The sequence below is a fragment of the Callorhinus ursinus genome, unplaced genomic scaffold (genome assembly GCF_003265705.2).
Source record: "Callorhinus ursinus isolate GAN/ISIS: 27379988/994484 unplaced genomic scaffold, GSC_fseal_2.0 scaffold6, whole genome shotgun sequence".
NCBI lineage: Eukaryota > Metazoa > Chordata > Mammalia > Carnivora > Otariidae > Callorhinus > Callorhinus ursinus.
In genome coordinates, this window is record NW_027397068.1 from 43949071 (window position 1) to 43964205 (window position 15135).

General features: G+C 36.9%; 1 long non-coding RNA gene across 3 annotated transcripts in view; it reads right to left on the reverse strand.

Moving 5' to 3' along the window:
- Positions 1-2171: 2171 nt before the first annotated feature.
- LOC141372987 (uncharacterized) overlaps positions 2172-15135 on the reverse strand; it is an 88765-nt gene continuing 75801 nt past the window's right edge. For all 3 annotated transcript variants that reach the window (XR_012378561.1, XR_012378559.1, XR_012378560.1), the window contains one exon: positions 2172-2362. This is a non-coding gene — a long non-coding RNA (uncharacterized lncRNA). The remainder of the gene's footprint in view (positions 2363-15135) is intronic.

Sequence of the window (15135 nt, forward strand, 5' to 3'; positions counted from 1 at the left end):
CCCAAAACTACACTGGAGTCACTGAAAGGCAGCAGCCGGGGCACTGGTGACCCATTCAAAAACAAGAGAATTGAGCTGATCTGGATGTCCAACAGAAGGATGCTGGTAAAATTTATGGGAGATATCTGAGAGTGGAGGAAAGCACTAAAAATAATTAAATAGGTGTTGGAAAGTTTACCATTCAAAAATATTATTTGTTGTCTGAAATTTTGCTGTATTATGTTCATGGGCCTATAAAAAGCCATTCTACTCAAAAATTACTTTCAAACTTGAAGTTTTTACTTAAAGATAAAATTAAAAATATCTGTATACATTAAGGAAGGTTAAAAGGTTACATTGATTATATAAACTGTTAGGAATGGAATATTCTTGGCACATTTTCACATACTTTACTCAGTTGCTTAGCTGACTCTTGTCTCTAATACCATGTCTAGAACCAAAGGAACGTGTTTTTTAAAATATGGACTATTTTTATTTTTTCCATAAAATTGTCTAAAATATTTTTGAATTAAAATTCTATGTTAAAAAATGTGAAATCATTGACATTTTCACTAAACATTTCTTTGTGAAAGAGGTAAGAAAGTATCCTTTCTAAATGTGCTGTCCAAATAATTTCTGCTAGATGAAATATACTCTCAAATCCAATTTATTTTATACTGGGGTAAATATTTCAGCCCAAATATTTTCACAGGCACTGCCTTCTTGCTTCCATTTAGAGTAGTTTCCTTCAACAAATATTTTTATAAGACAACATTTGTCAAATAAGTTGTCTCTATTTATGATTCCCCTGAAAGTTTTACCAAATTTAGATGCTGCAAAATTGTAGGTTTTCTCAATTTTATTTCATTGCAATACAAGATATAAATTTATTCAGTTAAGCATAGGAGATCTGTCAACTCATTCTTCCTTCAAATCAGATGTTTCCAAGATTTTATGCAATTTCAAAACTAAATTTTATACACCGCCTGTGATCTCATTCTCTAATTTGTTCAGCTTCCCATTGCTTTTGTAGAAAATGTCTTCCCCATTGGCAAGATAATGTCTTCAATAATTTCAATTTGCTAAAGGCTTCGATCTGAAGTCTTGCTTTTCTTGCGATACCATTTGTTGAATATTTGCTTAAAAATTTCCAGGTGATTTTGAAGAAAATGCAACCAAAATTTGGAGAAATCCTTTACAATGTTTTTGTAGGCTATTAGGGCTGATTAATAGAGTAGTTATTTAAAGACTTCACCATTGCTAACATCTTATTGATGAGAAGCTAGAGGGAGAGAAAGAGCATACTGCCAGCCTAAAAATTTTTTTATTCAATATTAGTTTCACCAGTATTAGTTATTCCAACTGTGTACTTATAAAAATATGTACAGATTTTGACAATTGTAGCTTCTATTTCAGTTGGTAGAATATTACAGTTTCGTTGGGTGAAATTATGAATTTTATGTACACTACAACCAATTCCAAATACATTTCTCCTTCACAGGTTCCTTAATTTAGTGAGAACATTGTTGCTACCATGCTGATGTGCTCTACAAAATTTTCTGTTCATATTATTGCCCCAAAACAAATGCTATAACCTCAGTGTTGCACTTTTGACATTCATAATGATACCAGATGTTTTACCTTTGAGAGAATAAATTCCAAAGCTTTACTTTGATTCCAGGAACCATATGGGGGGAAAACAAAAGAATGATTATTGGAATTACCGATTTTCAATTTGAAGCATCTGCTGATACCAAACTGATGTCCTTTAAACTTGAAAACTTCTGCCGCTAATGAAGTCACAGCATTTGCTGCTGTCACTTCAGCTTCGTGCAGGCACAAACACTTGGAATTGAAAATGGGCAGTGTTAACTCCAACCAACAGCCAATTGATCTAAGTGAAAACTCATGCTTCAGAGTCACACGTGGACACACCTTATGTGACTGCATATGTAAAATTGTCATTTGGTCTCAGTGTCCCTAACAATTTTGAGTTGATACTGCTGGCTTCCCAGAAGATATTTTTTGTCCTTTACTTTTCATCTCTTCAGTGATATCACATGGGCTTTGTGATGAGTGGAAAATTTAATATGTTTTTTTAATTAAACATGCACTTTCATTTCTTGAGGTCATTGATGACAGAAGGATTTATTGCTAAATTCAAAGAGTATTACCAAACAATATGATGCATAGCTGTGGATTTACAATTGGTAGATGACATCATTGTAGCAAGAGCATTTAAGCTACTTGCTACACGTTTTAAACCTGAACTGCTCCAGGGGCTGGCTGAAGAACAGCATCTGATACATGTAATACTTCAACCACCATCAGGACCAAAGGAGTTAGCAGCTCATACCTGAATGCCTGCACATTCTCCTTAGATCTAGAAAGGATGAAAAAATGAAAAGGATAAAGACAGAGGCTTTTGCTGGTCATCTGCCAGTGCATATGTCTTATACCTACTACCAGTAAGACAATGACAGGTGCTGACAATAAACTAGCAGTCTAGCAGAGCTATCCTGACTTATTTTTATGCAACTATTAATAATAATACTTGAAAAAATGAAAATACTTGGACATACGACAACTGAACAGGATCCTGGGACCAAAAGGTGCATCACGGGTCTCCTTTGCGCCCTGGCGTGATCACCCTTCTGATTGCATGGCTTGTTTAGGGACCATTTACCGAGGGCAGGCCTTCTGGTTTTTCGGAGATGAAATAGTCACCAAAATAGGATCCCCATTCTCTGTGTTTGCCCACTTCGCATGGTTCAATTTTGCAAAACATGCTGTTTTCAAAGGCTGTTCTCACAATGAACTCCTTTGAGTCAGATTTGATTCAGGAAGCACATCATCCCCTCTGCCACCAGTTTTTGAGGACCTTCCTACCCCTCGGCCCAAGGGCACCGAACACGGGAGAGCACAGGGTGCAGCACCTCTGCTTGTGTTGTTTTGAGAAAACCAGCCTTTCTCAGCATCGACGGGATAGGCCGTCACCGTCAGCAGGCTTTTCTCACTCAGCCTCTCCTCTTGATGCCACTCAGCAGCTTGAGAGCAGCCAAAGCCACAGGAATGTCAGGGTGATTATTGGCCAATGTCAAACTTACTTTGGAGCAGAGGCCCTTTAAGTTCAGGAGACAGATTTACCTTTCTTATGGCCTTAATAGAATTAAGCAAATCAGCACTTCCTGCTGAAGGCGGGCTGCACCCCCACCAAGCTAGCAGTGTCATTAAGGAACCACATGTGTTTAAAATAAAATTGTTTCTAACAGTAAGTCTCAAATACCTGCTCTCCTGGCATACTTGGTGATTTTTAAGATTCTGTCAAGCTGTGATGACTTTAACCTTATTCTTTGAAACACTCTCCTCTTCCCTCTTTTCCTCTATTCATCTATTAAATTGAATTTACTCTATTTTACTCTAATGAAAAGAGAAATAGAATATATTCAAAATATACTTGAGGCTCAAAATGGTGCCACTCTTTTTCTTCCTCCTAAGACTTTTGCACCCCATTTCAATCAGCGGTCCCATTATGATTCCAGGTCCCAAATAGAAAACACTGGCTTTCTCACTGCTCTCGGTTCATATAAGTTGCCATTCTCCAGGTTTTGTCACATTTTCCTCAGAACTGACCCTTGTGTTTTCTATTTGCTCTTCATTCCCATGCTCTCTCTCCAATCCAACCCTTAAGAACCTCTCCTCTGTGAGAATGAACCCAAATTTCCACCTTTACTAGCCTAGCGCTGCAAGTGGGTAGAGCCAGAATGGCTGGTCAATGCCGGGTATTATCTGCTCGGTACACTTGGTCAGATTTAACCTCTATGCCTTAGTTTTTCACCTGTAAAATGGGGCCAGTAATTGTTCTCAGAGAGGTGTTGTGAGGATTAAATGAGTTATACACAAAGCACTTAAGAGGTGATTAGCTATCTCCTCAACTTTAGGAAATCAAAGAAGGCAGAGATATCATCCATTTATAGTCAATGCAGAGAAGCTTTGAAAAATGCTTAAGGCAACTCTCTTAGCATAATACAGCCAAGGTTATTAGTTTGATTGATCCAAGACCAAAACAATGTTCTTGAAAGTGACATGAATTCCTTGTGTAGAAGAGATCATGGTCTTCACAAGAAAATCAATCCTCAGGGTTTGGGACATATGTTTGATTTCAGATGTGACCGAAAAAAACCATCCTTAGTCCAGAATGCACACCTTGTACAAAAATCGGAAGTTTTCTCTCTATTTCATTCAAGTAATTTATTCCGTAGTGATCAATGTTTTTTTGAACACTTCAACCATAAGTGTTCAAAATTATTTTGAAAAGGTGCTACTAAATATACATCTATCAGTTTTTTTCTTTACTTGCACATGTACAACAAATTTGATGGAAAAAAAATCTTTTATATCTACTTTGTAAGTCACACATATTAAATCATAAACTTTTTTTAAAGATTTTATTTACTTGACAGAGAGATAGAGAGAACACAAGCAGGGGGAGTGGCAGGCAGAGGGAGAGGGAGAAACAGGCTCCCCGCTGAGCAGAGAACCCCACATGGGGCTCAATCCCAGGACCCTGGGATCATGACCTGAGCAGCCACTTAACCGATTGAGCCACTCAGGTGTCCCTAAATCATAATTTTTTTTAAAGAAACGTTATATGACTTTTTTGAACCAAAGTCTTTAATAGTAAATTTAGGATAATTAATCAGGACCTAAGTTAATCTCAAAGTGAAAGAATATAGATAAAAGTACCTTGTAACATCTCCAAATATGAGATATTAAATCACATAGTTGTGGTTTCATGTTTCAGGGTGTGTGTTGGGGAGAGGAGAAGAGCACTTGTTCATGGAAATTCAAACTACAATTGCTAGCCCCATTTATCTATACCCATTCTCCAAGTTAGAATCTCATCACCTTTAATGGGTAATAATAATTATCAATTATTAATCACCTATAGTTTTCCTAAATTGGGATAGGTGCTCAAAACATAATATTCCTAGACTCATATTGTTAGCCCTATAAATGTCTGTGGCTTTCTGGGGAGAGTAGTTAGGCTCACTCTGTTCTTGAGTTTGACTAAAGTAAAGAGTAACTCTCTTTGCCTTTCCATTGTTCACATCAAAAAAGTCTGAAGGGGTGGTCCTGACAGAAGATAGACACACATCCCTGAGAAATTTCAATCAGTTCTTTACTCCATGTTACTAGCGACTGAACACAAATTTAAAATATTAAGATGAGAGGCTGAGGATGAATAATGCTTTGTGCCCTAGTCAAACTCAGCCCAGCTATGGTTGTTCTTGAGCATGGGCCTCACTGCCCAACCTTCTTCATTTCCCTTCCTTTCTGGACTGTAGCTCTTCTTCAACAGTTCTTATTCTTCCCTTCTACTCTGATATCTTATAAATCTTTACAGCTTCCTGAAATGAGTCATAGCATTTTTACCTCTCACCAATTTCTTCTGCCAAATATTTGGAAAAGGAAACTAGGACTCTGAGAATGAAGGAGACCATGAAAGTCATCAGGATAGGCTTCTGCTTTAGTTTACATTTTTTTTTAATTTTTAATTTAAATTCAATTTCATTAACAAATATTGTATTATTAGTTTCAGTGATTCATCAGTTGCTTACAACACCCAGTGCTCATTATGTCAAGTGCCCTCCTTAATGCCCATCACCCAGTTACCCCATCACCTCCACTCCAGCAACCCTCAGTTTGCTCCCTATAGCTAAGAGTCTCTTATGCTTTGCTTTCCTCTCTGTTTTCCTCTTATTTTATTTTTCCTTCCCTTCCCCTACGTTCATCTGTTTTGTTTTTTAAATTCCTCATATGAGTGAAATCATATGGTGTTTGTCTTTCTTTAGCTGACTTATTTCACTTAGCATAATACCCTCTAGTTCCGTGCATGTCATTGCAAATGGCAAGATTTCATTCTTTTTGATGGCTGAGTAATAAAGCCATAATCATTAATTACTACATGTTTTTACTTTCTTTTCTCTTTGTATATTTGTCCGTATGTCTGTTTCTTGTCTTAAAAAAAAGTTCAGGGTGCCTGGATGGCTCAGTTGGTTGAAGGTCCGACTCTTGATTTTAGCTCAGGTCATGATCTCAGGGTGAGACTGAGCACCGTGTGGGGCTCTGCACTGGGTGTGGAGCCTGCTTAAGATTCTCTCCCTCTCTCTCTCTTTCTGCCTCTCTCCCCTGCCCATGTGCTCTCTTTTATTGGCAGAAGATGAAAAAAGTTCATCTTCTGCCAATAGAATTCATTAGTTCTTCATAGAAGATCCACATCATCCTGAAAGCACAACCTTGGATCTTATTAAATAGTAAGAGTAACCATTTCTTCCCCAAACTGGAGTTTCATCAAAACTTCTCTTCTATTAATTTCTTTTTTTTAAACTTCTTTTTAAAGATTTATTTATTTATTTGACAGAGAGAGACACAGTGAGAGAGGGAACACAAGCAGGCGGAGAGGGAGAGGGAGAGGGAGAAGCAGGCTTCCCACGGAGCAGGAAGCCCGATGTGGGACTCGATTCCGGGACCCTGGGATCATGACCTGAGCCAAAAGCAGACACTTAATGACTGAGCCACCCAGGCACCCCTCTATTAATTTCTTTTAATGTGAATAATCACTATTTTGGATCTGGATTACTTCTTCCCAATCCCTGTTCATTTGTTTGTTTCCCCTTTCATTACATCAAAACAGAGTCCTGTTATGGAAAAATGCACCTGTAATCCTCACATTAACATTCCAAGCTAAGCACCTAGTCTTAAATATGAAGATCTGTTCAATTTATTAGAATTTCATGCTTGATCATTAGCAGAAGTAGAAATGATTTGACACAGTCAATAGAATGAACAAAGCTTTTAAACAGGAAGTAGCATCAAAATATATTCATAGGCAAAGCTTAAAATAGCTGAAATTCTAACAATATGCAGAAAAATTATGACCAGCAAAGCTAATACTGTTATTACAACAAACACCACAACCACCACAACCACCATGTGATTTGAGACCACCTCAGAGACCAAGGGATGCCTTTAGCCTAGAGTGACTAAAGGAAACCTCCCTTTCCTGATCATGCATGGATCCCTTACCATCTCATGGCCTGTTGCTTTGTTGTTCTCTAATCTCCTGCTTCCTGAACTGACCCCTGTTGCCAATCATCATAAGCTGATTTACAGAGGACAGTTCTCTTCTGAATATCAGACTGCCAGGTATTTTCAGAGAATTACTATTACAGAAAATTGTTGAGAAATAATAGTTAAAATTAAGTTATAGTTCTGCAAATAGAAAAACTAACTGAGGATTTCATTGAGCTAACTTGGCCTTACCAGGGATGTGGGTCGAGATAGAAATTGGGAGTCCATACTGATTTAAAACTTTATCGAAGTAGGGCTTCTATTGCAATTCTGGGTGTTTACCCAAAGAAAATGAAAACACTAATTCAAAAAGATATATGCACCCCTATATTCATTGCAGCATTATTTACAGTGGCCAAGGTTTGGAGGCAATTTAAGTGTTCATTGATAGATGAATGAAGATAGATAGATAGATAGATAGATAGATAGATAGATAGATAGATCTAGATACATATACATACATACAATGGAACAATACTCAGCCATAAAAAAGAATGAAATCTTGTCATTTGTGACAACGTAGATAGACCCAGGGGTATTAGGCTAAGTGAAATAAGTCAGACAGTGAAAGACAAGTACCAGATGATTTCACTTGTATGTGAAATCTAAAAAAACAAAACAAATGAACTAACAAACAAAACCAGAAATAGAATAATAAAAACAGAGAACATTTGGTGGTTGCCAGAAGGGAGCGGGGTCAGGAGGATGGGCAAAATAGGTGAAGGGGATTAAGTGGTATAAACTTCCAGTTATAAAATAAATAAGTCACAGAGATGAAAAGTACAGCTTAGGGAATATAGTCAATAATATTGTAATAACAGTGTATGGTGACAGATGGCAACTACACTTACTGTGGTGAGCATTGCATAATGTATAGAATTGTTGGATCACTATGTTGTGCACCTGAAACTAATATAACATTATATGTCAACTACAACCCAATAATAAAATTTTTAAAATAAAAAAATAAAATAATACAAAAAATTCTTATGTGGACATCTAACATGTAAGTAATCAAAGGTAAATTTTGGATTTTATCTCTTAAGACAGTCTCCTATCTTTTAGGCTCTCAACAAAAAAAGTTACCAAATTCCTGTTAAATCATTTTCATTTTCATTAATACATGCATACATTCTTCAGTGAACATATTTAATTCATATGAAGTTAAATAATATAAAATCAAGCTATAAGACCATTCTTGGCAATTGCTATGGATAATTGCACCCTGTATTTCTTCCATCTGTGTGGCTTTTACAGGGACTTCACAAACTCAAGATGAGACAATTATGTTTAACTGTGTTCTATTTTGGAGCTACTGCTTGGCAATTCTGCTGCAGCCTGAGGGAGACAGAAAGACCCTGAAGAAGTAGTAGGCATCTTGCCACATGGGGTCCTGTAGTAGGAGCCCGTGGCCTAGCAGAAGCATGTCTGGGCCTAGCCCCGCAATGCCAAGATTTCCTATGACCCCAGATGTCCTCCAAATTAAGAACAGTTTCTCTGGTTTATGCACTACAATCACAAAAATTTTAATACATATTTGACAGCAGCCTAAAACAGCAACAGAGATTTGTGGAAAAGCCAAGATAGTCTGATCCAGAAGTCTTCATTTCTTACTTGTATAAAAGGTCCCCTGCATTCTGAAATCACTGATTATATTCTTCTATCTTGAATACAATACCTTATTCTGGTTAAACACAAAATATTTTTAAACATTATTTTAAAGAATTTGCATTACTCAACTCTAGGAGTGTGAAATAGAAGACATTCAGAAGAGAAATTAAGTACTTTTCAATGGTTAGGTTCAAATCAGGTACTTTGGAAGATATGGTTCTGTGAAATCTTACCACTTGTTTAAATCCCAAAAGCCTGAAGATAAACGGATTGCTGAGGAGGGGAGGCAAGAGTGAGCCTTAAGCTCAAGGGTTATTCTAAGGTGAGAGTGGCCGAAGTCCAAAGGCAGGTACAAGGGTCAATTATCCATCAGAGGAAGAGAAAATCCTTGATCAGAAAAAGGAATATTTAGGAAAAGACAGGACAGACAAGTTTGGCAAAGAAATAGCCGCTAACCTTTCTTTTTTTGTTTTTGAAAGAACGTGAGAAATCACAATTCCATGAGAGAACATGAAGAAGAAAGACAAGTGCACTGTAAAAGATATTTAAAATAGAATTAGTTGATTCATGGGTTGCAAAAGTGATCATCTACCCACTCCTGTTTCTCTTGAATTCACTACCCTGACAAAATATATACGAAAAATCTAACATACATCAAATTTCAAAGTACTCCATTCTAAACATAATGATTTGTGTCTTCTTCAATTTCTTTCATGAGTGTTCTGTAGTTCCTAGAGTATAGATCCTCTACCCCTTTGGTTAGGTTTATTCCGAGGTATCTTACGGTTTTTGGTGCTATTGTAAATGGAATCGTTTCTCTAATTTCTCTTTGTACAGTTGCATTGTTAGTGTATAAGAAAGCAACTGATTTCTGTGCATTGATTTTGTATCCTGCCACATTACTGAATTGCTGTATGAGTTCTAGTAATTTGGGGGTGGAGTCTTTTGGGTTTTCCACATAAAGTATCATGTCTCTCTGCAAAAAGAGAGAGTTTGACTTCTTCTTTGCCAATTTGAACACCTTTTATTTCTTTTTGTTGTCTGATTGCTGTTGCTAGGACTTCTAGTACTGTGTTGAACAATAGTGGCAAGAGTGGGCATCCTTGACGTGTTCCTGATCTTAAGGGAAAGACTCTCAGCTTTTCCCCATTGAGGATGATACTTGCTGTGGGTTTTTCATGGATGGATTTTATGAACTTGAGGAATGTTCCCTCTATCCCTATACTCTGAAGAGTTTTAATCAGGAAAAGATGCTGTATTTTGTCAAATGCTTTTTCTGCATCAATTGAGAGGACCATATGGTTCTTCTCTCTCCTCTTATTAATGTGTTCTATCACATTGATTGATTTGTGAATGTTGAACCACCCTTGCATCCCGGGGGTAAATTCCACTTGGTCGTGGTGGATGATCCTTTTAATGTATTGTTGGATCCTATTAGCTAGGTTTTTGTTGAGGATTTTGGAATCCATATTCATCAGGGATATTCGTCTGAAATTCTCCTTTTTGATGGGGTCTTTGCCTGGTTTGGGGATTAAGGTAATGCTGGCCTCATAGAATGAGTCTGGAAGCTTTCCTTCTGTTTCTATTTTTTGAAACAGCTTCAGTAGAATAGGTATTATTTCTTCTTTGAATGTTTGGTAGAATTCCCCAGGGAATCCATCAGGCCCTGGACTCTTGTTTTTTGGGAGATTTTTGATCACTGCTTCGATCTCGTTACTGGTTATTGGCCTATTCAGGTTGTCAATTTCTTCCTGTTTCAGTCTTGGCAGCTTATAGATTTCTAAGAAGGCAACCATTTCATCCAGATTGCTCAGTTTATTGGCATATAGTTGTTGATAATAATTTCTAATAATTGTTTCTATTTCCTTGGTGTTAGTTGTGATCTCTCCCCTTTCATTCATAATTTTATTAATTTGGGTCCTTTCTCTTTTCTTTTGGATAAGTCTGGCCAGCGGTTTATCAATCTTATTAATTCTTTCAAAGAACCAGCTTCTAGTTTCATTGATCTGATCTACTGTGTTTCTGGTTTCTAATTCATTGATCTCTGCTCTAATCTTACTTATTTCTCTTCTAATGCATGGCTTAAGCACCGTTTGTTGCTTTTTCTCTAGTTCTTTAAGGTGTAGAGTTAGTTGGTGAATTTGGGATTTTTCTATTTTTTTGAGTGAGGCTTGGATGGCTATGTATTTCCCCCTTAGGACCGCCTTTGCAATATCCCATAGGTTTTGGACTGATGTGTTTTCATTCTCATTGGTTTCCATGAATTGTTTAAGTTCTTCTTTGATTTCCTGGTTGACCCAAACATTCTTGAGCAGAGTGGTCTTTGGTTTCCAAGTGTTTGAATTTCTGCCAAATTTTTTCTTATGATTGAGTTCCAGTTTTAAAGCATCTGAGAATATGCAGGGAATAATCTCAAACTTTTGATATTGGTTGAGACCTGATTTGTGACCCAGTATGTGGTCATACTGGAGAAAGTTCCATGTGCACTTGAGAAGAATGAGTATTCTGTTGTTTTAGGGTGGAATGTTCTGTATATATCTATTAGGTCCATCTGGTCCAGTGTGTCAAAGTTCTTACATCAACATGGATGGGACTGGAGGAGATTGTGCTAAGTGAAATAAGTCAAGCAGAGAAAGTCAATTATCATATGGTTTCACTTATTTGTGGAACATAAGGAACAGCATGGAGGACATTAGGAGAAGGAAGGGAAAAATGAAGGGGGGGAAATCGGAGGGAGAGATGAACCATGAGAGATGATGGACTCCGAGAAACAAACTAGATTTTAGAGGGGAGGGTGTGGGGATGGGTTAGCCCCGTGATGGGTATTAAGGAGGGCACGTACTGCATGGAGCACTGGGTGTTATATGAAAACAATGGATCGTGGATCACCACATCAAAAACTAATGATGTATTGTATGGTGACTAACATAACATAATAAAATTTAAAAAAAGAAAAAAGAAAAAAAAGAAACATACTGATTGATCTTTTTAATTTTTGGAAGTTATCATTGCTAATTGCTGCAACACAGGTAGGCCATTAGCTAACTCACACCTAGACCCCAGAAACAGAGCAATCTGGCTAGACCAGAGAGAGGAAAGTCAAGCTGCCACCCATTGCCCTTGAAATACTAGAGGTTCAAGTCCTGTATCACTGACAAGAAGGGTTGGCAGGTACCCTTCTTTTACAAGATGCCCATGATCATTCCTTCCTTCCTCACCAATATATCTATCTAAATGTTTTTAAACCTTCATACACTGATTGTTACAACTCAGTTTTGCCCACCTTATATTGACCCAGCTAACTCACTTCTCATTTACAAAATGTTGTTTTTCATCAACTACCTGATGAATAATGATTTTGGATCTACTATCTGGTAATTTTGTTAATTGCCTGGCAAAATGCATCAGGCCTCTGCCAAAGCAGTGGTGCATAATATTTGAGTGGGTTTTGAAGTAATACCAGGTCTTTGCTCAGAAAAGAATATCTGTGGCTCTTTCATGCAATATTTAAATTTTTTTTTAATTTTTACTGATATTTAATTTATATACAATAATATTCACCTCTTTAAAGTGTACAGGGCAATAGTAGTTTTGATATATGTACAGAGTTTGGCAACCATTACCAGTATCTAATTTTAGAACATTTTTATCAACCCCAAACAGATAGCTTATACCTATAGTCACTCCCTATTTTCATGTTCTACTCTAAGTCCTACATAACCACTAATCTACTTTTTTTTCTTTATATACTTGTCTATTCTGGTCATTCCATATACACGGAGCCATATAATATGTGGTCATTTGTAACTGGCATTTTTCATCCCTGTTGTAGTATATCAGTACTTAATTTCTTTTTATTGACTAATAATATTCTATTGTCTGGATATAACATACTTTATTCATTAGTTGATGGAGATTTCCATTTTTTTTGTCTATTATGAATAATGTAGATATGAACATTTGTGTATAGATTTTTGTGTGGACATATGTTTTAATTTCTTTTGGGTAGCTCCCTAAGAGTGGAATTGATGGGTCTTATGGTAGCTCTTTGTGTAATATTTTGAGTAACCGCCAAACTGTTTTTCAAGGTGGCTGCATCATTTTACATTTCCAATTGTATCAGGATTTTCAATTTCTCTACATCCTTATCAACACTTGTTAATATCTTTTTTTTTTTCCATAGGCATTCTGGTGGGTATGAAGTGGTACCTCACTGGGCTTTTGCTTTGCATTGTATATTTGATTTGTATGACTGATGAAGTTTAGCAACTTTTAATTGCATATTGGAGATTTGTATACCTTCCTTGAAGAAAATCTATTCACATTCTTTGCTTTGTAAAAATTGGGTTGTTTGTCTTTTATTATTGAGTTGTAATAGTTCTCTATATATTGTGGGTACAGGTCCCTTATTAGATATATGATATGCAAATAGTTGCTTCCAGCCTGTGAGTTTTCCACTTTCTTCATAATATCTCTTAAAGCACAAAAGTTTTAATATCAATGAAGTGCATCAGTCCATCTTGTTTTTAATCAAATCATTGCCAAATCCAAGGTCACAATTCTGATTTTATCTGCTCCCTGTTAAAAAGGGAAAGGGACCCAGTTGTAAGGCCCTGGGAATGTATACCATGACCACACACACACATCAATCCTTGAATAGCTTTAATAAGTGTCCTTAAGCATGTCCTGGCCTAGATTCTCCTCCCACTGACTTGCCACCCAAAAGTCCCAAGGCACAGTCGAGCCAGGCAAGAGGAGATTAGTTAAAGTAAGCAATTATAAGAAAAGCCTTACAAAGAGGATGTCCAACAAAGTGATCCAGGGTGAATTTCAGGTGTGCGATGATAGAATGCTGCGATGGCAGGAAAATGATGCCGCCTTCCCACATTTATCTTAACAAGAAGATGTAAGAATAAAGGGCTTCTCTGCTGCCTGCAATTGGGCTTACAGAGAGGAGGACGATGGACTCTAGTCAGGTGATATATGTGGGATGACCTTATAGCAGTCACATAATTAATAATTATACAATATAAGCCTCTGGCAAGGAGGCCTAATTTTGAGAAGTAATTTCAACCTTCAGGAAAGCACTGATGACTTCACAGCTGCTCACTGGCCTCAGGACGGATGAATGGAAAGAGAAAGTGAAGGACATTGCAAAAATCCTTATTCGTCAAAGCTGGGGTATGTCACCAGTACCCAATGCCTTCTACCTCCCAAATCTCACATGAATGGCCCTCATGAACAGAACCTGAACTATATCCAGATTCCTTTTAGGTAAGAGATTCGGGAAATTCAGTTGCCAGGCTTCTAGGCCTTGTGATACAGGGTGACAGAAGCAGGGTAGAATGGATAATATTTGCCAAAGATAATATCCAGCATAGAAACGTTGGGAGGAATCATCATTATTGATATCAAATATGGAATATAAAGAACAAGTTAAAGTAGGTCTCGGAGGCTGTAAAGGAAAAAAGAACAAAGAGAAACATATAAAGGACCATATAGTAGATGTGGATGGCGGAGCCTAATGATAGAGTATATACATATTGGGCATTGTTGAGGGGTGAGAAACAATATTGAAGAACATATACATTTCCAATTGCATAATAGAAGCAAATTTTCCTCATTTTCTTCATCTAAGTGTGTAGAATTGAAATTCATAAAATAAAAGAAATTCACTGCTAGATGAGTTCTAGCAAAATAGGATAATTTCAAGGATTATTTAAAAAAACAGCAATAAACATGCTCAAGAAGAATTTTAAAATATAGATTACTAAAGGCAAGAAATTTACACACTACAAATGAATGTGTAAATTTAGACTCTAAAAATTTCTATAGTTTTCATTATCTTGATATGAAAACAACTTGGCACATATAGTTAAAAGGTAGAGACCGTTGAAACTAGTTGATTTTAGTTTTGCCTGATGTATGTAGTTCCTTTAGGTTAAAGAGAAAATCATTTCTCTTTCAGGTACTATTTCTCCCTTTTCAAGGATTCTTTTTTTCCTCCTTTTCCTTCAAATGGTATGTAGGCCCAGGAAAAAGCATCCATGTCCTCACGACAGGACAGGTCAGAGAGAGGCTTCTAATCCACATCTACCCTCACTTGCTCCACTGAAAAGTAAGGTCTTCATTCTGTTGTTTCGTTTTTTACCTGATTGTTTGGTATATTGCATTGGCTTTACAGAGTAGCTGCTGTTTTCAACTGCTTTTTTTTTTTAAATTTAAATTCAATTAGCCAACATATAGTACATCATTAGTTTCAGATTAGGGTATTGTGCAGACACCTGGAGCTGAAGTCTCTGACCCTGGTTTAGCCTCAGTTCAAGAGATCCCTGCATTATGCAACCTCCTGATCTAGAACTCAAGCCTTTTCTGGTCAGTTCTCTTAGCCCTGCTGTTTCTCCCCCCAGT